General features: G+C 40.2%; 1 protein-coding gene across 4 annotated transcripts in view; it reads left to right on the forward strand.

The window, feature by feature from the left end:
* Positions 1-23,892, forward strand: part of LOC106506169 (uncharacterized) — a 241,299-nt gene that overhangs the window by 32,562 nt on the left and 184,845 nt on the right. Inside the window, exons 6-8 of one of the 4 annotated variants that reach the window (XR_014829051.1) lie at positions 3,603-3,933; positions 5,199-5,280; positions 16,718-16,828. The gene's annotated coding sequence lies outside the window, so the exon portion shown is untranslated. Of the gene's footprint in view, positions 1-3,602; positions 4,769-5,198; positions 5,281-16,717; positions 16,829-23,892 lie in introns of those variants that run through there. The other 3 variants (XR_014829052.1, XR_014829053.1, XR_014829054.1) reach the window with 3 other exon arrangements.

Below are 23,892 nucleotides of genomic sequence, written 5' to 3' on the forward strand. Positions count from 1 at the left end.
CATAGCTCTGAGGGTTTTCGGGAAGAGGAAGAGGGGTGTGGTAGAGCGAGCTGGTCATTTCTTCCACTTTTCAGACTATCCCTTCCTTCTCTGTCATTTGCTGTCTCTCCGCCCCCTGCAGCATCAGGTAAGAAACCTTGGGCTCATTACTGATTTCTCCCTCTTCCCTAATGCATATCTTTGACAGGCTCATGTCTGAACATTCCTATCCATTCCTCACTCTGGTGAGGCCTATGTTGTGTCATGTCATATTTTCTCGGCCTATTATAAGGGTCTCTCAAATGATCTCCTACCCTCCAGTATCATTTTCTTCCAGCCTTTGATACTCACGCTATTGAGTTAGCTTCTAAGATGTGGCATATTCACATCTGCTACTCAAATCCCACCTGTATACCTCAAACTTTTGTTGCTGGAGTTCAAGTTCCTAGATCTGTTTTTAATACATTTTAAGCTTCTCTGCTTAAATACTCCCAGTCAAATCAATCTGTTTCTTGTTCCTTAATAGAGGAGGCAATTAACCTAGCACAGTGCTTGGTATGTATAAGGGAGGATAAGAAATATTAGCTTAACCTACCTGGAATAAAATTAAGCTACTATACTCCTAGACCTTTGCCCACACCATTCCTCCTCTCTAATCTTCTCCCCTCTCTTTGCCACTTGTCAAAATTTAACATTTCTTCTAGGAGATGAATTTCCACCTCTTCCATGAAGGCTTTTCTAGTCAGACGACCACGGCTGTTCTCTCCCTAAACTTCTGCAGCAGTGGCCTGTTGAAAGCAGTATTTGGTTCCCCCTCAAGGAAGAGGAAGCTGGGGTATTTATCCACCAACTTCCACCCATTGCTGGTTGAGATCTGTTTCCAGGAATATCAATGCTCTGGCATTTGGATCGGCCTTATGCATGAGCCAAGAGGAAAACCTACAGACAGAAAGCAGCTGGTCTCACAGTAGAAAGCTGTGGTTTGTAAGGGAGTGTTTTGTGCCTGGGGACATGGGAGGGAACATCCTTTCATGGTATTTGGTGTAGAAAGCATCCCCAGTGACTCTTGTGTTTCAGATGTATTTCTTCCTGCTCCAGTGTTGTAGCAGTATCCATATCTCCCCAAGATATCAGTGTTAATAACTCCTTTCTCTCCCTACTAGACTGCAGGCAGAAGGAGCCCAAAATAACTCAGCAGCAGTGGATTAGTATGCTGCTCTGTGGAATATCATGATAATGATGTCCTTTTGGATTATCTTCTGTCAGAGGGCTGAACAGTTAACATAGCCCTTGGACAAGAGTCCCATTGTAGCTGCCCAGCCTGGGTGAATGGAAACTATTTTGGATTTCTGCTTTCTGAGCAGCCTGAATGGTTTATGTGCTAATGAAGAGTTACATACCTAGGCTCTGTTGATGTCTTCTAGTAATTAAGTTTATGGTGGTCCTCCATCATTTGCCATGATTTACCTGAATTTTTCAAGGGCTATATAAGTATATCAAATGTAGAGGACAGTGTGGGAAATATACAGAATACTCTGGTTTATTCTCTGTCTGAAACCTATCTACAAAATCTTTCAAGTCTTAATGGAGATAATAGGAATGAAAAACAAAGCTTCTTTCAACTGGCAAGAGATTGGGTTCACCTTGATAAAAATTTATTGTTTTTCTCTGGGAAAACCACCAGAATTGACCATTGATTCATGCAAATGATAGATACCATTACTAGAAATAAGGGCTTTGGATCCTCTGGCTATAATTACTAAACTTAAAACATTATCAGAGTTCCTGATGTAGCTCAGAGGGTTAGGTACCCAACATAGTGTCTGTGAGGATGTGGGTTTGATCCCTGACCTCACTCAGTGGGTTAAGGATCCAGCATTGCTGCAAGCTACAAGCTGTGGCATAGTTCGCAGATACAGCTGAGATCCCACATTGCTGTGGCTGTGGTGTAGGCCAGAAGCTACAGCTCTGATTTGACCCCTAGCATGGGAACTTCCATATGCTGGAGGTGCAGCCCTAAAAAAAGAAAGAAAGAAACATTATCAATGTCAAAAGCAGAGAAAACTGAAGAGCTATGAGGCTGGGACCACACAGTGTGAATGGAGAATGGTATAAGCCTAGACTGTAGTCTCAGGAGTAGTAATGGTGGTTACCTCCAGATCAGGCTAAAGCTTAACCTTGACTGTTGATGGGCTACACATGGTGTTAAGACTGAGTAACTCAGATTTGGGGAATGTACGTATGGGTTCTGATGCCATTTTTCTGGTGGAGATAAAAAGCCAGGGTTGGGCTTTCCCCAGGGGAAAGGATTATTTCCATTCTTAGTCATCCTGGGAAGACTCAGTTCCTGTGACAAGATAAAGACTAAAGAGACAGGCTTTCAAGGAACTAATACTTAGAGAAGGAGATAAACAAATGATTATTAATAATTATAAGCAAAACAGGAGAACTGGGTTGTTATTCTTTTCATCACAAGTTTAGCTGCCCAAGCAGGTTTAGTCTGAAACTCTAGGAACCAGGTCCATAGAAGGGAAACATAATCCATAAAGGAGCCGCAAAACTAGAAAGCAACCATTTTATCCTGCAAAATAATCTCCAAGGTGATGGAAACTATGCCAAGAAGAAATGGTCTCCAATAAAAAAAGGAACAAAGAGATCAAAACAGAAGCAGTTGGTTATATTGGATTTACTTCTCACAAAATCTTTATAGAAAGGATGACCAACTCTAATAGACTGTCATGTGTTTATAGTGCCACTGTTGGAGGCTTCCTGAGATACTAAATAGGTTACTACCTGACCAACCTCAGAGACTTGTTTGGAGGGACACATGACTAGTGGTCCCCTAATCATAACCCAGTCCTCCTGCTCATGAGGGCCAGTGGGGGCCTCCATGAGACATGGATTTGTATAACCTCGTGGGTTACAGAAATGGGAAGTTTTCTCTCCACATTATCTTGGAGAACTTTACTTTGCAACATTGTTTGACTTACTGTATCCCATATCTGTTGATTTCTAAGATATACTTACCAAAGCTAGTTAGAAAAGCAACAGTGAACCAACAGTTCATTCAGTGACACAATTACCCCCACCTATAGAACTTAGGCTCACAGACCCAAAGAACACACTTATTATTCTGCCACTACTGGACAGACCCTAATTATGGCCAATTCTGTTATAATACAAAGTTAAGTGTATTTGTCCCATCTTTATGTCACATAAAAAGATGCTAAACATTATACCTGGGGATTTGGGGCCTTCTTTTCACAAGTGTGTCCCTGTTTCCCTTTGTCCACAGGGCTGCCAAATGTTATCCTTTAGTCTGAAGCTAATGAATAATGCTGCCACTTGTCTGCTCTCAGCAGCTGTAGCCATCATCTAAATGAATACATGAGTTAAATTAATGTGCACTGAGTGCCTTCAGTGTCCTGAACTATATTAAAAATTAGGAGTGACGGCCCCAAGGAATACGTTCCTATTTTCTTTGAAGCTCAGAATCTGTGTGAGGAATAGATTAAAACCATCGAGTACATAGTTCACCTCCCACCTGTGAGCTAGAAAGATGAATAACTCATAAGAATACCTTACTTTGGCTCCAGGATTTATTTTTATACTAACCTGTACAGGTATGGATGAAATTCTGGGAATTCATAAAACTTCAATCAAAATAACAAAACCACAATGTGAAGCTCTAACTCTGCCAGAAAGCTGTTTGATTTCCTCTCAGCAATCCATACCAGATTGAAGAGGCCATCATTGTGTGGTCAGGGGCCACCAGGATACAAAAGGCATTCTCTCATGGGATTCTGGAAGACCAACAGAAGGACTCCTCATGGAAGTTTGAGTATGATTTGCCGATAGGCACAGTTGAGGATCTGAGGATAGTGCCAGAGGAAGTCATTACCCTCCTGACAACTGAAAAGGAAAGGAGGAAGGGAACATGTTACTGGAGCCTGGGTGAGCTTGGAGAATGGACGGTTTTCCCTGGGGAGGAGCAGGTGTCTAGGAGAATGAAGACAGAACTGTAGCACCAAGAAGAGGGAGGAGGAAGGAACTACACTGACCTCTCTCCTCCTGCACCTTGGGCTCTTCTTCATTGTCTCACATTGGCCAAAATCAGCCAGCAGCCAGAGGTGGATAAAGCCCAGATGATGGAGCCTGTAAGGTCAGGATAGAAAAAGGTGGAGAATGGATTTGGGGAAGGGCAAAAGGTGAATGACCAGCCCAGTCACCATCTAGGCCAAAGCCAGATCTCAAGCTCTATTGACTGTCTTTTCTTGCTCTAAGATAGCATTTTCCAAAATATATTTCAGATAGGGGCTGGAGAGAGGGGTAGGTCGGGGCATAAATTTCATTTAAGAAACACTGAATTAATGTATTTAAACAGGCTTCCCTGCTCTAGGAATTTTCAAGGATGCAATAGGCTCAGGTTCACAATTTTTTTTCCAACAAATAATTGTTCAGAGCTGTGATGAATTAGGCACTGGGCTGGGTGGTGTTGATACAGTAGTGAACAGAAGAGACATCTATACCTGTAGTCACTTAAAATCAAGTAGAAGGCGGGCAATATGCAAGAGACAGAAAGCAAATTGCAAATGTTTATGAGGAAGTTCTGAGATGAAAAAATCATGTAGCATGTCCCAAATGGAAGTTATTTAGCTTCAGAAATCTGTATTTCTGGAATGTTTTTTAGGGAGTGAAAGGCTCTCTTTGAAAAAGGCCACTGTAAGTTTTTATTCACTATTATATACTTTTGCTCTGAAATTTACATAATTAAATACCTAATACTTGAGTTTGTTTGTTTGTTCATTTTGTCTTTTTAGGATTGTACCCGTGGCATATGGAGGTTCCCAGGCTAGGGGTTGAATTGAAACTTTAGCCGCTGGCCTACACCACAGCCACAGCAATGCAGGAGGTAAGCTGCATCTGCAACCTACACCACAGCTCATGGCAACACCGGATCATTAACCCACTGAACGAGGCCAGGGATTGAACCTACATCCTCATGGATGCTAGTCAGACTCATTTCCCCTGAGCCACGACAGGATCTTACCTGCTACCTAGTTTTGATGACAGCTTTTCAACCTGCTGGTCCTAGATGGTCAATCAGAGAGTAAATTGTATATTTATAGGAAATGGGTAATAGGAAGGTAATATAGAAAAGGAGAAGCTATAACTTAGTTGTCAAAGCCATTTAAATCAACTTACCATTTTTCTTGCAGTATAGACTTTCTCTTGGACCCTTCCCTGGAAGATGAGATGATACTGTTAGAAACCACCACAGGGTGGTTGCATGTGAGGAAGGTAAGCCTACTAACAAGGTTTTAAGGTAGAGTCCAAAGTAGTTTGACAAAGATGAAACAAAGAGCAGAAAGTAATTTTTGAGGAGAATTTCTTTATAATTCATATTTCTCTGACTTTCTGTTAGACAGTATCTTAAGCAAATGTGTGCCAGTTTGTGGTAGATGCTGTTTAATGCCCTACCTGGAAGTCTCTGCTGGCTGGTGCATGCCACCCAGGGTGCTGGCAATAGAGCCCACTAGGGCTCACAGCTGCCCCTCCTCAGGCCTCCCTCACCCCTCCACCATGGGCAGTGGTTTATGCCAGAGACATGTGGCCAAGGCTCAACTTTACAGGAACCCTATCCTGGCTGACTTTTCTCCTCTCACCCCGTCTCCAATAAATTTTAACTAAAGAGCATTTCATAGTTTCGATCCTGGTCTTCGTCAAATTTCACAGGCGACTGGGAATCTGAAGGGATGTAGAAGAAATCACACAAGTTAACAATAGAGCAAGAAAGATGTCATTATTCTCTTTACTACTTACTCTCTGCACTGGTCTTTCCAATGTGCCTCTTTAAGATCTAGCCACAGTGGCTATTTTTAAGAGTTTTCCCTTCTGGAGTTCCTGTCGTGGCACAGTGGAGATGAATCCGACTAGGAAACATGAGGTTGCAGATTGATCCCTAGACTTGCTCAGTGGGTTAAGGATCTGGCATTGCCATGAGCTGTGGTGTAGGTTGCAGACATGGCTTGGATCCTGCATTGCTTTGACTGTGGTGTAGGCCAGCAGCTGTAGCTCCAATTAGACCCCTAGCCTGAGAACCTACATGTGCCGAGGGTTTGGTACTAAAAAAAATTTTTGGAGTTCTCGTCGTGGCGCAGTGGTTAACGAATCCGACTAGGAACCATGAGGTTGCGGGTTCGGTCCCTGCCCTTGCTCAGTGGGTTAACGATCCGGTGTTGCCGTGAGCTGTGGTGTAGGTTGCAGACGCGGCTCGGATCCCGCGTTGCTGTGGCTCTGGCGTAGGCCAGTGGCTACAGCTCCGATTCAACCCCTAGCCTGGGAACCTCCGTATGCCGCGGGAGCGGCCCAAAGAAATAGCAAAAAAAGACAAAAAAAAAAAAAAAAAGTTTTCCCTCTTGATTCATTTTCAAAAAGAGTTTGGAGGTGTTCCTGGCATGGCACAGCGGAAATGAATCCGACTAGGAACCATGAGGTTGCACGTTTGATCCCTGGCCTCGCTCAGTGGGTTAAGGATCTGGCGTTGCTGTGGGCTGTGGGTAGGCCTGCAGCTGTAGCTCTGATTGGACCCCTAGCCTGGGAATCTCCATATGCCGCTAGTGCGGCCCTAAAAAGCAAAAAAAAGTTTGGAGTTCCCATCGTGGCTCAGTGGTTAACAAACCCAACTAGTATCCACGATGAGGACACGCGTTCGATCCCTGGCCTTGCTCAGTGGGTTAACGATCCAGCATTGCCATGAGCTGTGGTATAGGTCGCAGACACGGCTTGGATCTGGTGTTGCTGAGGCTGTGGCATAGGCTGGCAGCTACAGTTCTGATTCAACCCCTAGCCTGCGAACCTCCATATACCTCGGGTACAGCCCTAAAAAGACAAAGATGAAGATAAATAAATAAATAAACTTAACATTGGAGAACCTAGGCATCCTTTCAAAAAAAAAAAAAAAGATTTTATGTGTAGAAAAGTTTATTGAATTAACTTTTTCTGTTATCCATATCTATGAGAAGCTAAGGTATTTAGAGCATTATTATGCTGCTGGAGATCATTGATCCAAATTATAGGGATAAATATCTATGAAGAAAATTGAAAATGTGAGCTTACACAACCAGCACTCCAGTGATTTTTTTTTTTTTTTTTTTTTTTTTTTTTTGCCATGCCCAAAGCGTTCAGAAATTCCTGGGCCAGGGGTTGACCCTGCACCACAGCAGTGACCTGAGCTGCTGCAGTGACAACAACCTTAACTCACTGCACCATGAGAGAACTCTACCAGTGAGCTCATTGTAATAATGGCAAAGGTTGCAATCCTTGAAGAACTTTTGCCACGTGATATTAAACATTAAAATATTGCTAGATTAATATTTGTACTGCACAGTATGGTTTTTAAATAAGCTATCATAAATATTTCATTTGTCTTCATGGTAACCTTGTGACCTGAGTAAAATATTGGCATCTCTGTTTCATAAATGAAAAAACTGAAGCTCAGGGATATTAAGGGACTTGCTCAGTGTCTAATGGTTATTAAGTTGCATAGTGAAATTTGACAGTTTTATTTTTAGCAGATTTGGAGCCTTTCTACTTTATTGCCTATTTTATCCACTTTATCAATTGTCATTTCTTAAATTATTAGAGTTTATAACATCAGTTTATGGATTAGTCATCATAAAACTCTGTAGTACTATTTGTATTTTAGAACACAAGATCTTCTAGAATTTCTACAAGGCAGTAAAATAGGCTGCATAATTAAACACCTAATTTCTACGAAGTTGATATGCCAAGATTTTTATTCCTCTTCACTTGCTATAAACTTGACTTGTGGTTCTGTAAAATTAATATCTCAGAAATCTGTTCTTTCACTACAGGAGGATTTGTTTTCAGAACACCAAACAGTACATCATTATTGATTATGTACTTCCTTTCTTTAAGAGCTGTTGAGAATGTGAATACTCTTCTAAATGGGTACTCAGACATACACTTTAATTCATTTCTCCAACCCAGCCTGTCTCCTAGCGAACTATAGCATGGTTTACTTCAGAAATATCAATATACCTTTTCAACCAAAAAAAAAAAAAAAAAAAAAAAAAAAAAAAGAAAATATCACCCCAAGCACTAGCTTTTATACTTGGACCAAATACATGGTTTCAGCTTCGTGGTAAAAAATAGAAACCATCCCTTCTCTGTGGCTTATAAAAATATACCCTGTATTTACCTTATCTCTTGAGTTTGTGTAGTTCAAAGTGACAACGGGAATATTGATGAGCCAGAGAGGAAACACAGAGCTATTGAGGGGCTCAGGCATATCTTGGAAATTATCATTCCAAATGCGCTATGCATTTATTTCTAACTCTGAGCATGCATGACAGAGCCAAACAGATTTCATGTAATTGACATACTCTAAGGGTTCCAGAAGAAAATTACTGATCACAATTATTTACTTAAACACAAATGGGAAACTCAAGTAACCTCAGGGTCACACTGAAACAGCTCTGGACTTGGGTTACAACTTCAGAATTAATGGGAAAGAGCAAGCAGTAAGGCCATCAGGGTGCATTGAGCAGTCTCACCATAATTAAAGACCGACTTGCAGCCAAATGACATTACCCGCCGCTCTGGGAAGGGAAAGGGTTCATCTGTTCCAACAAATCTCTAAGCATCAGGTGCTTGCCACACAGTTCTGTGCCTTTAAGAAAGCAGACTTCCTTCAGAGTTGCTGATGAACTGATTGTCATGGACAGTTGTTTTAATTACTTCTTAATCCTCAATAATCATGTTATCAAAGGATTTAAATACCATGCCATGCCTGGCATGGGGCTTCAGGCACCACGCAGAAGGTGTCCATGTACAATTAGCTCTAATGAGCGTGGAGAGCTGAACTCTGCAAGCTACAAACAAACATAACCTGCAAGTCAATCAAGTCATTCAAAGCTGGAGATCAAATTGTTAGATTGTCGGAAGGTACAACGTTCTTTGGAAGGTTATTACAATAAGAAGATGAAGACTCAGGGGGTGGAACAAGAAACACATGTGGTGCCTTAGTTGACAAACCTTGCTGCCTCCAGCTGGATGTATTCAAGCAATGATTTATATCTGTGGATAGACAGATAATTTTCATCTGGCTATTTCATTAAGGCTGGGTTTGGGTCACTGTGTGGGCCAAGCCTTTCCCCAGAGATGGGTCTTCACACAAGGAAATAGACGGCTCTGCTCTGTGGTCTCCATTAAACTCGACTTTGGCTACCAGCCCTTGAAGATGGAAATGTGAGAGCTTATTTTCATGAAAAGTATGAAAATAAGTAAAGCAGAGAACTGAGGTGACAGAGCAATAATAGAAAAAAAGATTGTAATATTTTCTTTCAAGATGTCTGATGAAATTAGCTAGCAGAAAAGAGGGGTTTTTTGCTTGTTGGGTTTTTGTAGCGAGGTCAGGGAAGAGGGGGAGATTGACTTTATCTGCATAATTGCTTCTCATTTCATCTGTCAAATCTTTGTAGTGATGGACCAGATATCCGGGCCCCTTCTCAGGGTCCAGAGGGATCTCATTAGAAGCCAAGGTCAACATAGCTAGTGGTAGCTAGTTTGACCAGGACCAAAGCTACATGTTCCCTCAGTTAATCTGGCTTAGAGGGAGCAATAGCAGCCATAAAAATGGGAGATTTCATTTTCACTGCAGGACAATTGAAAGGCATAACTACGCTAAGATGTTAGACAATAGCGAAACTGAGGCCGAGTTGAAGAAATACTTGCCCAGATAAGAGAACAGAGAGAGCCAGCTGTCCCAGGTACACTGGTGCACCCCTGTCAGCAGAGGTGTCTGGGATTGATCAGCCACCGCCCAAGATGCTCACTGTTCAATTAAACCGATGCTCAGCCAACACCTGAAAACAATGTTTGCAAGTCTTTATGACTTAACCAGTGTCTTCCTTTGTCATGGACTTCTATGTCACACTTTTTTTTTTTTTTTTTTGGTCTTTTTTTTTTTGCTATTTCTTTGGGCCGCACCCGCGGCATATGGAGGTTCCCAGGCTAGGGGTTGAATCGGAGCTGTAGCCACCAGCCTACGCCAGAGCCACAGCAACGTGGGATCCGAGCCGCGTCTGCAACCTACACCACAACTCACGGCAACGCCGGATCATCAACCCACTGAGCAAGGGCAGGGACCGAACCCGCAACCTCATGGTTCCTAGTCGGATTCGTTAACCACTGCGCCACGACGGGAACTCCACACTTTTTATTTATACATTACCAAATTGGCTACAAATACATAGAGAATTTGGGATATCTGGAAGATTTGAATTTTTTAAGTTTCCCATCTATTTATTTAGATGTCTGTTTCCTGTGTAAGTCAGGACGAAGTAACTCAATCAGGCTAATAGATGAGACTAGGGTTTAAGTTTTTTCTGACATAACAAAATATTTTATATTCTTGCTCTAGAGTTATCAGGCATTGTATTTTTTAAAACCAGAAATATTTAAAATTTGTCTAAATAGATGATTAAACATGTCGTGTTAGTCAACTTTCTGCTGAGAAGAAAGGTGACTTTTTCAGGTACCACATTGTTTGCTTAAGCCTTGTGTGTGCAAGACTGCCTGACACACATTTGAGATGTGTTGCCTAAGGCTTGGTTCTGCAACCACCTCCCTAGATGGTGGAATCAGAAGCCCATGATTCCTTCCAAGATCTTCTGTGGCTCTTGAATCAAAGCTTTAACGTGTATACACATTAAGTTACATGCAGAGAGAAGCATTTAGAGACAAGAAGATGAGAATCTACCCTAATATTTTTCCACCATTCTTGTTTTAAAGAAATCCCTCGTATCCTTTAAAGATTTTTTTCGTTAAAAAAAAGAAATTACTCATTTCAGAAGAGTAAATCATTTGTATTTGTCTTCATGTGTTCATGTGTTCAATGACTGCTAGGCAGGGTTTCCTTTAATGGTTTTTCTTTCTTTCTTTTTTTTTTTTTTTTTTGGTTTTTGAAATGAATTCATCTCTTCTAAATGGGATGGTTTATTTTCAGTTATTCTAAGAACTGAGAACATTAATTATCCCAGCAGCAAGTCAAACTAAAACATGGGTTACAGACATTTAAACTTTGACCCTAAGTAGTAGTTGCCCTTCAAAATGATTCATTTTATTTTTTCCCTCCAGAGGTCTAATCTTTCAGCCCTTCCCAGACAACCTATAATTCTGCTCCCTTGCCCTCTCTAAAATTACCTAAGTGCTGTCTGCCTTCAAGGGAGATTTACTGCCCTAATGGCAGAAGCAATGAAGGTCAGCTGAAAACTTCAGGTCTATCTGCCTGGGGACAGAGGATTCCTAAATAATTTCAGTACTCCCCCGAAAATAATGATTGGTTTCTGTAACCTGATGACAGACGAAACTACTACCCCATTAGAGCAAGGAGGTTTGTTTCTTCACTGGGAAGAATTCATTCACTGAGTTTCTCTGTATAATGATGACTAACTGTGGGGCAGAGTAAACATGACTGGCTTTGTAATGCCATAAATAAGCCATTAAAACAACAACTGCCGGAGTTTGTGGGATGGTTGTCCTGTTTCCCTTTAAGTGCACACGGAGTTGCACTTCACCCACTTGCTTTCCTCAGGGGCATGCAATGCAGGCGCCTGTGTTTTATCATTCATCATGAAACCTCTTTAGACCTGGCTTCCTAACTTATCTTAAAAGATTTATGTGATGATTTCAGCTACATTCTTTGGAGAGTTTGCTCTCAAACTAGGTTAATATCCCTAAACTCTGTGAGCTAGAAATTAACTGATTGTTAAAGTCAATTCTCCATTACCTGAGAGGGGTTTACCTCTGGCTACCCACTGCTTCCTCCCTCCTTTGGGTCAACCCACCCAATATTAGAAGGAAGCTAGATGGGGGTTGAGATGAGAACATGAAGATGCTGGAGGTTAGTGTGTGTGCCTATGGCGTGGTGCCCTTCCTAAGGCTTCATTAAGGCAGATGTTGATAGCCATTCACTCAGTATCCACTCAGTCGATTTATGATTACATCCTTAGTGTTTTCTAGATCTTTTCCTCCACTGACTGGACATTTAAATTCTAAATAAGGGAGTTCCCGTCGTGGCGCAGTGGTTAACGAATCTGACTAGGAACCATGAGGTTGCGGGTTCGGTCCCTGCCCTTGCTCAGTGGGTTAACGATCCGGCGTTGCCTTGAGCTCGGATGCCGCGTTGCTGTGGCTCTGGCATAGGCCAGCGGCTACAGCTCTGATTAGACCCCTAGCCTGGGAACCTCCATATGCCACGGAAGCGGCCCAAGAAATGGCAAAAAGACAAAAAAATTAATTAATTAATTAATTAAATAAATTCTAAATAAGGAAACTTGTCACAGATATGACACTGTATCTGTGGACACATCCACAGGTGTTTGTCTACATGACGGTCCTCTGATTCAGTATGCAATCTCAAGTGGACAAAAAGTAGAGAGAAAAACATGCCAGTAGCATGGGGCAAGGCTCTGGAATATCAGAGCTGAGATCCTAAGACAAATTATTGTTGTTGGCACCATAATAAGCATTATTCAAATAATAGAGAAGTGGAATTTCTTTGAATCCATACAGGTTTCAATTTCTGGAATTAGGGTAATTCAAAAAGCACCAAATGAGTACCCCAAGCATATTACTGATGCAGGTTAATGAGACATGATCTCTATCCTTAAGGAGCATATAATTGGACAGTTTTCTGTAAAACTGTCTTCAGAAATCATTCTCTTTCATTCCTTGGCCCTCATTTGCCATTTTCAAAGGGTGGAATTGGCTCCCTCCCTTGATCTGTATGAAGTCAGAGATTCTCATTTTAGTCTAAAATATCTTGAAAGAATGTTCCCTCTTAAATCTCCTTGCACTGTTCCTTTTATGTTTTTCTTCTTTTCTCTCAAACTGGATTCATGAACAAATTAAATGATATATGTGAGCTATTTGGCTTGTATTTGTCCTCATTTTAAGCCAAAGCTCCTTCAGTTTTAACAACTAATATGTTGTTTTTTCAGTATGTCTACACCCAGAATACACACAGAAGAAAAGTTATTGGTTTTATAAATCCTGGGCCATTACCTTACTAATTGCTATTCTTGTTTGGAGCTATTTATGCAGGTTTGAAGGACATATTTTAGCCTGGCTTCCTTAAATAAGTTTCTGCCTCATTTTTCTTCCTTTATTCACAACTTGATTTGTCCCTTTTTCATCCTTCAGTTTGATTATTAATCACATGTCCTTATTTTCCACCAAACAAATTTTTTAATAAAAATTTCTCAAATATTAAATCACCATTTCCCATGCAACAAAAGACGTAATCATTCACATTGTGCCTAGGATTTGCATCTAGTCATGGTAACATCTGCCTCCAAAAACAAAGTCAGACATTTATTCTTGTTGATTTTTATATTTTCATGTTTGGCTTCCTCAGAAGTGCTGGATTTATTGTCTTGTTGCTATGATTTGGTCCTTTCTTTATCTTTGTGTTGTTGACCCTTCCATCTATTCACTGATACAATTACTCTCCTCCAAAAATGGAAATAAATCTGCTCAGACTTGGGATGGAATTATAACTTATTGCTCGGGTTAACGTCCTAGCTTAGTTTCTCACTGTTCTTTAAGAGGACAACTTTGCCCCCCGTCTCCATCTCTTTGTCATCTCCATCTCTTTGTCCTTGCTTGTCCACTAGAGGCAACACTCTGGAACAATTTGATAGGAGGTAGCATGGATTACACATATATTTCTCCAACCCCTAATAAATTCTACACTAGTTTCCTTAGTTTAATCAAGATAATCTGTTCAGTGCTTGGCTAAGTAAATGAGCTTTTCCTGAAGTTTATCAAGGAAGGGAGCTAGCATTTCCTGAGCGCCTTCCATGGAGCTGTCATTAATACACTGTTAACTCACTGAAGTGTCATGAGACAGCCTCATGAAATATGTACTATTACCCCTATTTTGCAAATAAGAAATCGACCACCTCACAGGGGAGGTGCTTTTGCCCAGATTACATAGCTGTTAAATAGCACAGAAGAAATTAGTGCCCAAGTCGGCCTGACCTCAAATAGCTGTTTTGTCCACAATACAGCACATCATTCTGTCTCTAAAAAAATTTCACTCTTCCAAGAAGCAGAATAACAATACCTACCAACCCACTCTCTCTCCAAGCCAGAAGAATAAATATATGTAAATTCACATTTTTGTTAATGGCCAAATGTGTTATTCCCAGGTGAGTAGGGACAAGCAAGTCTCGGGAGTATTCCTAATAGAAAAATATTACAATATAAAAGCATTTTTTATCTTTAATTCCTAAAGTGTATTGGCCTCTATCCAGATGGTCCTTACAGTTTAGTAACACACTAACTAGCTCTCAAATCTAGTCAAAATGTATTAGCTGGTTCTTAAATATTGCTGACCCTGACTATGCATAGCATGTATGTGCCTAGAAAGTAGCCATTAACCATAAGAAAACAAAAACCATTATAAAAATGTGGAAGTATGACTCATCTAACATTGAATTGAATATGTATTTGAGACCATCTGGATTTTCAAATACATATTTCCATTTTCTCCCAGCCGTTTTGCTTCGTGAGTATAAATGCGGTCTGTCACCATCTCTTGTTTGTTTTTCCTTCAAAGAATTCCTTGGTTTTGCATCTTACTGTCCATTCTTATAAGCATGATCTGTGGATTTTCATTCTTTTGTTGCTCTAAAACCTTCCTAAATGCAGTCTCTCTGCCTCGAATTCATCCGACACACCATAAGAGCCAGACTAATTTTTTTTAAAGCTTTGCTTTCATCCTTTTACCCCACACACAGGCATTTCCAGTGATTCTGCCTATTTCATCAAGTATAAAATTCCTCAGCCTGACTGTTGAGCCTCTATGAAATCAAGCCCTCCCCCATGGAAGTCATTTCTTACTATTGCCTTGTATAGACTCATCACTCTTATCAGGCCAGTTATTTCTTTGGGCTGCACATGAGCTGCAGCCTGTGCTACAGAACCTAAGTTCCCTCTCTGTGCATGACTGTGTGGCTGCCTTGATCAGGAGCCTTTTCCACATCTTGCTCATGTTTCCTAATTGAAAGAGTGTGATGGAATGACCTCCTGATGAACAGCCAGAATCTAAGGGCCACGCAGACACCAGGTGACCTGAAGAAGGCCCAGGAAACGTCACAGAAACTGCTGCCACAGGAATTGAGTTTCAGCAGCAAACCTAGGAAGGATGAGGAGTAAAGGAAGTGAGAAGAAAGGAGGAGCTAATGGAAAACAAGTTAAACCAGTGTTATAGTTACTGGAATAAGGGTCAGAGAGAAACTAGGTCTTGGGAAAATGAAGCATGAGCCCAATTCTGGGACTTTGGGGTGTAATTGGAGATTGTCAGAAGTCAGTGAACCAACCGAGGAGGTTTCTGTTCTCCTCACATGGAAGCAGATTTAAACAGATTCTGAAGACAGGCCTACCTGTACTTGTGGGCAAAGTAACTCAAGGCTGCAAAGACCAGAAAAAGATGACATCAGGGTGCCAACTAGAGTATCATGGCATTGAAACTCCCAAGCATGGTTCAGCTGCTTTTAAAAGGACCCAAACCTGATGGCCAACAAACACATGAAAAAATGCTCAACATCGCTGATTATAAGAGAAATGCAAATCAAAACTACCATGAGATATCACCTCACACCAGTCAGAATGGCCATCATTAATAAATCCACAAATAACAAGTGCTGGAGGGGCTGTGGAGAAAAGGGAACCTTCCTGCACTGCTGGTGGGAATGTAAACTGGTACGGCCACTATGGAGAACAGTTTGGAGATGCCTTAGAAATCTATACATAGAACTTCCATATGACCCAGCAATCCCACTATTGGGCATCTATCCGGACAAAACTCTACTTAAAAGAGACACATGCACCCGCATTTTCATTGCAGCACTATTCACAATAGCCAGGTCATGGAAACAACCTAAATGTCCATCGACAGATGATTGGATTCGGAAGAGGTGGTATATATACACAATGGAATACTACTCAGCCATAAAAAAGGATGACATCATGCCATTTGCAGCAACATGGATGGAACTAGAGAATCTCATCCTGAGTGAAATGAGCCAGAAAGACAAAGACAAATACCATATGATATCACTTATAACTGGAATCTGATATCCAGCACAAATGAACATCTCCTCAGAAAAGAAAATCATGGACTTGGAGAAGAGACTTGTGGCTGCCTGATGGGAAGGGGAGGGAGTGGGAGGGATCAGGAGCTTAGGCTTACCAGACACAATTTAGAATAGATTTACAAGGAGATCCTGCTGAATAGCATTGAGAACTATGTCTAGATACTCATGTTGCAACAGAAGAAAGGGTGGGGGAAAAATGTAATTGTAATGTATACATGTAAGGATAACCTGACCCCCTTGCTGTACAGTGGGAAAATAAAAAAAATAAAAGAATACATTTACAATAAAAAAATAAATAAAATAAAAAAAATAAAAGGACCCAAACCTGAGATCACTCCTCCTTCCACAGAGGACACATTCACTCAATCTAACAATGCCCAGCATCTTTTTAGTATCTCCTGGAATTGTTTCTAAGCTTAAGTGCAACTTATCTCTTTGCTTGTATGCATGTGTGGTCAGAGGTACTTGGAGGAGTCTTTAAGTCCTAAAGATAGAACAACTTGACTAGAAATATGTCTTTAGAATGTTTTTTCTCTCTTGAAACTTAGATCTTTTCCAACTGTATTCAAGTCTGGAGTTCTTCGGGTAAAAATTAATCTTCCTGTGGACTCCAGAGGGCCCATGGGATTTTCCTTTTGGATTAGTTGGATGGTAGCAAGGTAAGCCTGAAGTTTCTCTTCATGTTATTACCTATTATTTTCTCTGGAAGGGAGGTTTGAAGAGCCCCTTGACTGTGCAATGGGCATTGGGAATTAAGAGAATGTTTATTTTCAATGGCATGTTCTCAAAGAAATATGTAGGCAACTGTCAAATTCCCTAACCTCCTTAAGCATCAAGTTCATAAGTTCTAAAATGTATGTATTTATAGTACCGTATTCTATTTTCCAGGATTGGTGTGGGATTAAAATGAAATAATTCATATAAAGTCCTAAGCATATTACCTGGGATTTGGTGAATGCTTTAATGTTAGCAGCTACATAACCATATTGATAATGTATATAATAACTCCTTTTTTTAGCATTGTTTGGAAATGCGATGCATTTTGCAAATAACTAAAGCCTAATTCTGTATTAAACCTTTAAATTTTCTATAATTTTAGTTGAAAGTATTTCTGAAATGTGTTCAGTGCATTTCTGCCTTACTTCGTTAAACTGAGACAAGATTTGTCTTAGGACTAGAGCACAGGGAGCTCTGTGGGAAGAATGTTGTACTTTTACTTTAACCCCTGGATTTTTAGTTACTGTTCTGAGTTTTTAGGAATTAGACCCAAGAGGGGCTAAATTCAAAGAGTCTCAAGATTAACACCAAATTTGTTTTAATATGAGTCTTTATTTCTATACACTAAAACATTTTGCAACCCCTGGTGGGAAGGACTCAATTTGTCTACTTAAGAAATATCCATTGAATGTCTCCTATGTCCCAGGAAGTACTTGTGATGCTGAATAAACAGGACACAGACAAAAATCCCTATTCTCAGGGTGTTAACATTCCTGTCGGAGCTACATTCAGGCAGTAAACAAACTAAGCTTTATATAACATATTAAAAATGGTAAGTGCTGGGAGGAATAAGATTTTAAATAGTAGGTGACACCTCACTGGTAAGATACCATTTGATCAATGACATGAAGGAAATGAGGGAGGAAACCATATGGAAATACAGGGAAAGAATATTCCAGGCAGAGGGCACAGCAGCTCAAAGGCCCTGAGGTGGGACCTACTAGCCATCAAGCTATGGCGTAGAAGAGACTGTTGATGAATAAGAGGAGAAAGGATTGGTAGGAGATGAGGCTGGAAAGGGTTTGGAGATCGTTTTCAGGTTCCTGGCTTTTCTCCTGTGCAAAGGGAAAGTCCTTGGAGTGTTTTGAGTAGAGGAGTGATTTGACTTATGTTTTCAAAAGTTCTTGAAACTCCACCTGTTTGAAAGTAGGCTCCAGGGGGCAAGGGCAGAAGCAGAGATCAGTATTGTCATGATGATGGCTACAGAGTGGTCAGATTCCAAATGTATTTTGAAAGTAAACATGCACACTTTGGAAGTATAAGGTATGAGAGAGTATCCTCCATAATGCCAAGATCTTTGGCTGAAATGACTAGAAGGATGGAATTTTGATGAAGGCCGTGTGTAAAACCGGTTTGAAGGGGGATAAGTTTGATTTGAGGATATGTTGTACTTGAGATGTCTATTAGACATCCAAGTGTCAATGTCCAGTAAGGCATCTGGATATCTGAGTGTGGAGTTCTGAAGGAAGATTCAGAAACAGATCCTCACATTAACAACCAGTTTTTACAACACCCCAGGATGATTCAGTAGGAAAATTAAACTGTTTTCAATAGATCTGCTGGAAGTAGGAGTTCCCCTTGTGGCTCAGTGGAAACAAATCTGACTAGTATCCACGAGGATGCGAGTTCAATCCCCGGCCCTGTTCAGTGGGTTAAGGATCCGGCGTTGCTGTGAGCTGTGGTGTGTAAGTTGCAGATGCGACTCGGATCTGGCATTGCTAAGGCTGTGCCGTAATGTAGGCTGGCAGCTCTAGCTCCAATATGACCCCTAGCCTGGGAACTTCCATGTGTTGCAGGTGCGGCCCTAAAAAGAAAAAAACAATGCTGTTGGAAGTAGATATTTATATGAGACAAGAGTAAACTTCATTCCCTAACTTATATGTTAATCTGAGATGGATCATATATCTAATCAAAACTAAGTAACATAGAGGATTATCACCTTGAAACAAGCAAAGAGTTCTTAGACTACACACACACACACACACACACACACACACACACACACACACAGAGCAATAACTATGGGGGAGACTGATAATTTAAACTATCAAATTATTTAAGTTCTGTTCCTAAAATAACCATTAAGAAAATTTAAAACAGGGAGTTCCCACTGTGGTGCAGTGGGTTAAGAATCTGACTGTTGGAGTTCCCATCGTGGCTCAGTGGTTAACAAACCTGACTAGTATCCATGAGGTCGTGGGTTTGATCCCTGGCCTTGCTCAGTGGATTGAGGATCCAGTGTTGCCATGAGCTGTGATGTAGGTTGCAGATGTGGCTCAGATACCGCGTTGCTGTGGCTCTGGCATAGGCCGGTGGCTACATCTCTGATTAGACCCCTAGCTTGGAAAGCTCCATATGCCACAGGGGCATCCCTAAAAAAAGACAAAAAGACAAAACAAGAAAAAAGGAAAGAAAAAAAGAAACCCAGAGTTCCTGTCATAGCTCAATGGTTAATGAACCTGACTAGTATGCATGAGGACACAGGTTCAATCTCTGGCCTCGTTCAGTGGGTTAAGGATCTGGAATTGCCCTGAGCTCTGGTGTAGGTTGCAGACACAGCTCTGATCCCACACAGCTCCGATTCTACCCCTAGCCTGGAAACCATATGCCACAGGTGCAGCCCTAAAAAGACAAAAACAAAACAAAACAAACAAACAAAAAACGAATCTGACTGCTGTGGCTCAGGTGGGAGGCATGGGTTCTATCCCCTGCCCAGTAGTGAGTTAAGGATCTGGTGTTGTTGCAGCTGTGCCTTGGATTCAATCCCTGGCCCAGGCACTTCCATATGCCATGGGAGTGGCAAAAAAGAAAAAGAAAAAAAAAAAAAAAGAAAATTAAAAAAAAAGTTTCAGAATGGGAGAAAATATTTGCAATATATCTGATAAATGACATGTGTCCAGAATATGTAAAAATCTCTTAAAAATCAATAATAAAATGACAGCTCAATTTTTTTTGACAGCCCATTTTTTTTTTTTTTTTTTTTTTGTCTTTTTGCTATTTCTTGGGCCGCTCCTGCAGCATATGAAGGTTCCCAGGCTAGGGGTCGAATCAGAGCTGTAGCCACCGGCCTACGCCAGAGCCACAGCAACGCAGGATCCAAGCCACGTCTGCAACCTACACCACAGCTCACGGCAACACCAGATCATTAACCCACTGAGCAAGCACAGGGACCGAACCCGCAACCTCATGGTTCCTAGTCGGATTCGTTAACCACTGTGCCACAACGGACACTCCTGACAGCCCAATTTTTTAAATAGCCTTGAATAGTCACCGCATAGAAGAAGATATAAAACTAACCAATAAGCATCTGAAAATGTGCTCAGTAGAATGGCTAAAATTAAATAAGTTTGACAATACCAATATTGGGAAGAATATGCAATAACATGAATTCTCACACACTCCTGTTCAGATGTTAAGATGTTACAAATACTGTGGACATTAGGATGTTACAGCCACTATGGGAAATTATGATGGTAATTCATACATCTGTCCTTTGACTGGAAAGTCTACTCTCAGGTATTTACTCAAGAGAAGCTAAAACACCTGTCCACAAGAAGACATGCATAACAATATTTATAGCAGCTTTATTGATAATAGCCTTTGGGCTAGAAACAATTCAAATGTGTATCAACAGGTAATTGAATAAAACAATGGTGGCCTATTCATACAATGAACTATGACTCAGTGATAAACAGAAACAAAGTATCAACTCATACAACTACATGGATGCATGTCAAAAACATTTGACTGACTAATAGAAGCCAGCCGCTCCTCCCCAAAAAGTACATATGATAATATGATTCCACTTATATGAATTATAAAAATAGGCAAAACCAATCTATAACATTAGCAAATCAGGAGTGGTGATTTTAGTGAGTAATGACATAGGGAATTCTAAGGTGGTAGATATGTTCTGTATCTTGATTTGGATGTTGGTTACATGGATATACATACCTGTCAAAACCTATCAAGCTGTTCATGTAAAATCAGTATGTTTTATGGAATGAAAACTATTTTTTCAATTTTAAAATTGAACTATAAAACTGGCCATGGCCTCTTCCTCTTCCACATGAATGGTTTAGCTCACTATTCTCTCAGTGCTATTACAAGATTTCTCCTCAGAACAGTGAAAAGGCACACAATTGTAAGAACCTCTCAAACCCTAATAAGTTGCTACTTATTCTTAGACCTTGCAAGGGAAGAACTTTTAGAAAAGATAGAAATATGGGCATGCCAAGGCTGAATTATTTCTTCCAGGAGTCCAGTTGTCCCAATTGTACCCAAGGTTAAAATAACCTGGTTTAAGTAGCTATGCATTCGTTAAAGTAATCTTTACAAAATTTGAATATTTCCATGAGCAGTTTTCCAAAGAGAAGAATATATACTTGCCAAATAATTTATTTAAATATTTTGTGAGCTGATTTAAGGGTTTTTTTTTTTTCTTTTTCTTTTTTTTTCTTTTTAGGGCCACACCCGCAGCATATAGAGGTTCCCAGGCTAGGGGTTGACTCAGAGCTACAGCTGCTGGTCTACACCATAGCTATAGCAACGAAGGATCCAAGCAGTGTCTGCAACCTACACCACAGCTCATGGCACCACTGAGTGAAGCCGAGGATTGAACCTGCAACCTCTTGGTTACTAGTCACGTTCATTTCCGCTGTGCCACAGTGGGAACTCCTGACTTAAGTTTTGATTCCAGTTTACTTCTGTATTTTGCATGGATCTATATTTTGTAGGGACTGAAATCTGTTAATAAAATGAAGCTGGCAGAACAGGGTCTGAGTTTTCTCCATTCTTCACTATGACCTAGTTCAGTCTAAGATATTAGTTCTCAGTCTGTGAATATGTGAATATTTATTTTTTATAACCTGAGCTCTTTATGAATATCAGTCACTCAGTCAAAGTCTCAAAGGTTTTAAAGATTCTTAAAGAGTTTTGACTTATAAGTAAATCCAAATAACTTTGATTGAGTCTTTAATACTACTTTGGAATGTTTTCTGCCTCCCACCTTTTAGTGGGGCTGATCCCCACAACCGTTTCTTGATGTGCTCATGCTCCCTATGCTCCCTTTAAGAGCCTGTCATTTACTAAGGACAGAGTAACTAGAAACCCAGTCCAGTATTGCATAAATAAGTGTAAATTAAGTGCATATCCAACAACAATTGAAACTAGTATGATATTGATGCAGAAATGTATTGATGAAACACCATAGAAATTATGAAGAAATTAGATATATCAGAAATTAAAATATTTCAAATAAATGGAAACAGGGTTGATTATTCACCATATGGGTGGATTAAAAGACTAAAAATTCAGGAAAAATAGGGAAATCTTTCCATTTTATATAAAACACCAGAATTAAAACCAATTTGATTAAAGTTTTAAAAGTAAAAATATGACACCATAAGAACAATAGAAGAAATATATGTGAATATTATTATATTCTTGGGATGGGAGTATACTTTCTATCATATTCAAAGGAGAAATAATAAAGGATTGATTTTACTACATAAAATGGTAACAATTTTATAGGTAAAGAATGAATAAAATTATAATGGAATCAAGAGATAGAAGAATAGCTGTACATTTATGACAGCCCAAGGGTTAATAGGCTTAGTATGTAAAGAGTTCTTGCAAACCAATTTAAAAATCATTCAAGTGAAAAATGGCCAAAAACATGCAAAAGCAATTCATGAAGGAAGAGTAAAGTATTAGAGGGATTCTCCTAAATAAAGAGGCACATGGACTGCTATTTGGGTAATTTTATAGTTTCCCTTGTCCTCATTTTTTGTCCTTGAATGATTCATTTGACAGTTAAATGTGCAGAAGTAGAGAAGGATTTTTACTCATGGAGTCATATCTTCACTGGTCTTTCATTAGGCCATGACTATCCTTACAAGACAAGTAGCCTGAGCTAAAAAGGAAGTCTGTGAACAGGGTATAGATCGAAGTTCCTTGGTTTTTCCAGCCTGGAACCCATGACTCTGCCTTTATTTACATGATTATCCTAAGTTCCTGAGGTGAGCAGCCATAGATGCCAAACATTGTTTTCCATCACTTTCACCCAGGGATTAGGTGGGGGTGGGGCCATTCCATGGAGTGATCAAAGAAGAGGACCTGGACTTGTCTAGAGTCATGGCTGCCTCATTTGGAATCCTGGCTTACAATTTACAATCTGAGTTCTTAATCTCTCTGAGCCTGGCTTTCCCAACGATGACATAAAGATAATGATAGAACCTACCTTATAATATTGCTGTGAATATTTTTTTTGTCTGTGCCCGCAGCATACAACGTTCCCAGGCCAGGGATCGAATCCTCACCACAGCAGCAACCCAAGCTGCTGAAGTGACAACTCCAGATCCTTAACCCACTGTGCCACAAAGGAACTACAAAAGTTGCTATGAATATTTAATGAGATTATATGTATAAAGGACTTATCATTGTGACTATACATAGGAACTACTCCAATGCTCTCAGCTATTATCTTTATTATGGGCAAAGAACCTTAATTCTCAACCTTCTGACTAAAAATGCACTAAGATAGTGAAGGATGATTTAGTTTCCCTTAATGTGGACATTCATGTGGTACATGGGGAAAAGTGCAGTACAGTTAGTCTTCCATAGCTATGAATGTGAAACTTTTGGCTACAAAGAGGCAACTGTATTTATTGTATTATACTAGTTTATATAATAGACCTTTGGTTTTCGTTGGACTCCTGGAACCAATCCTCTGCAGATACCAAGGAACAACTATACTGGCATTAGAAAATCTGATCCTAGTCCCAACCTTGCCTCTAACATTACCACTCTGGGCCTCAGTTTCCATATCTTTAAAGTAGTTGAACTACTTATTGCTGTAAGTATTATTGCCTTTCTGCCCAACATTCTACCCTAGAGAAATACAAAGTGGCAGATAAATCAGAATCTTTAAATGTGGTTATATACA

The sequence above is a fragment of the Sus scrofa genome, chromosome 15 (assembly GCF_054392235.1).
Source record: "Sus scrofa isolate SSC_HxYL_T2T_F1_AM1 chromosome 15, Sscrofa_HxYL_maternal_Yorkshire_Landrace_v2.0, whole genome shotgun sequence".
Lineage (NCBI taxonomy): Eukaryota > Metazoa > Chordata > Mammalia > Artiodactyla > Suidae > Sus > Sus scrofa.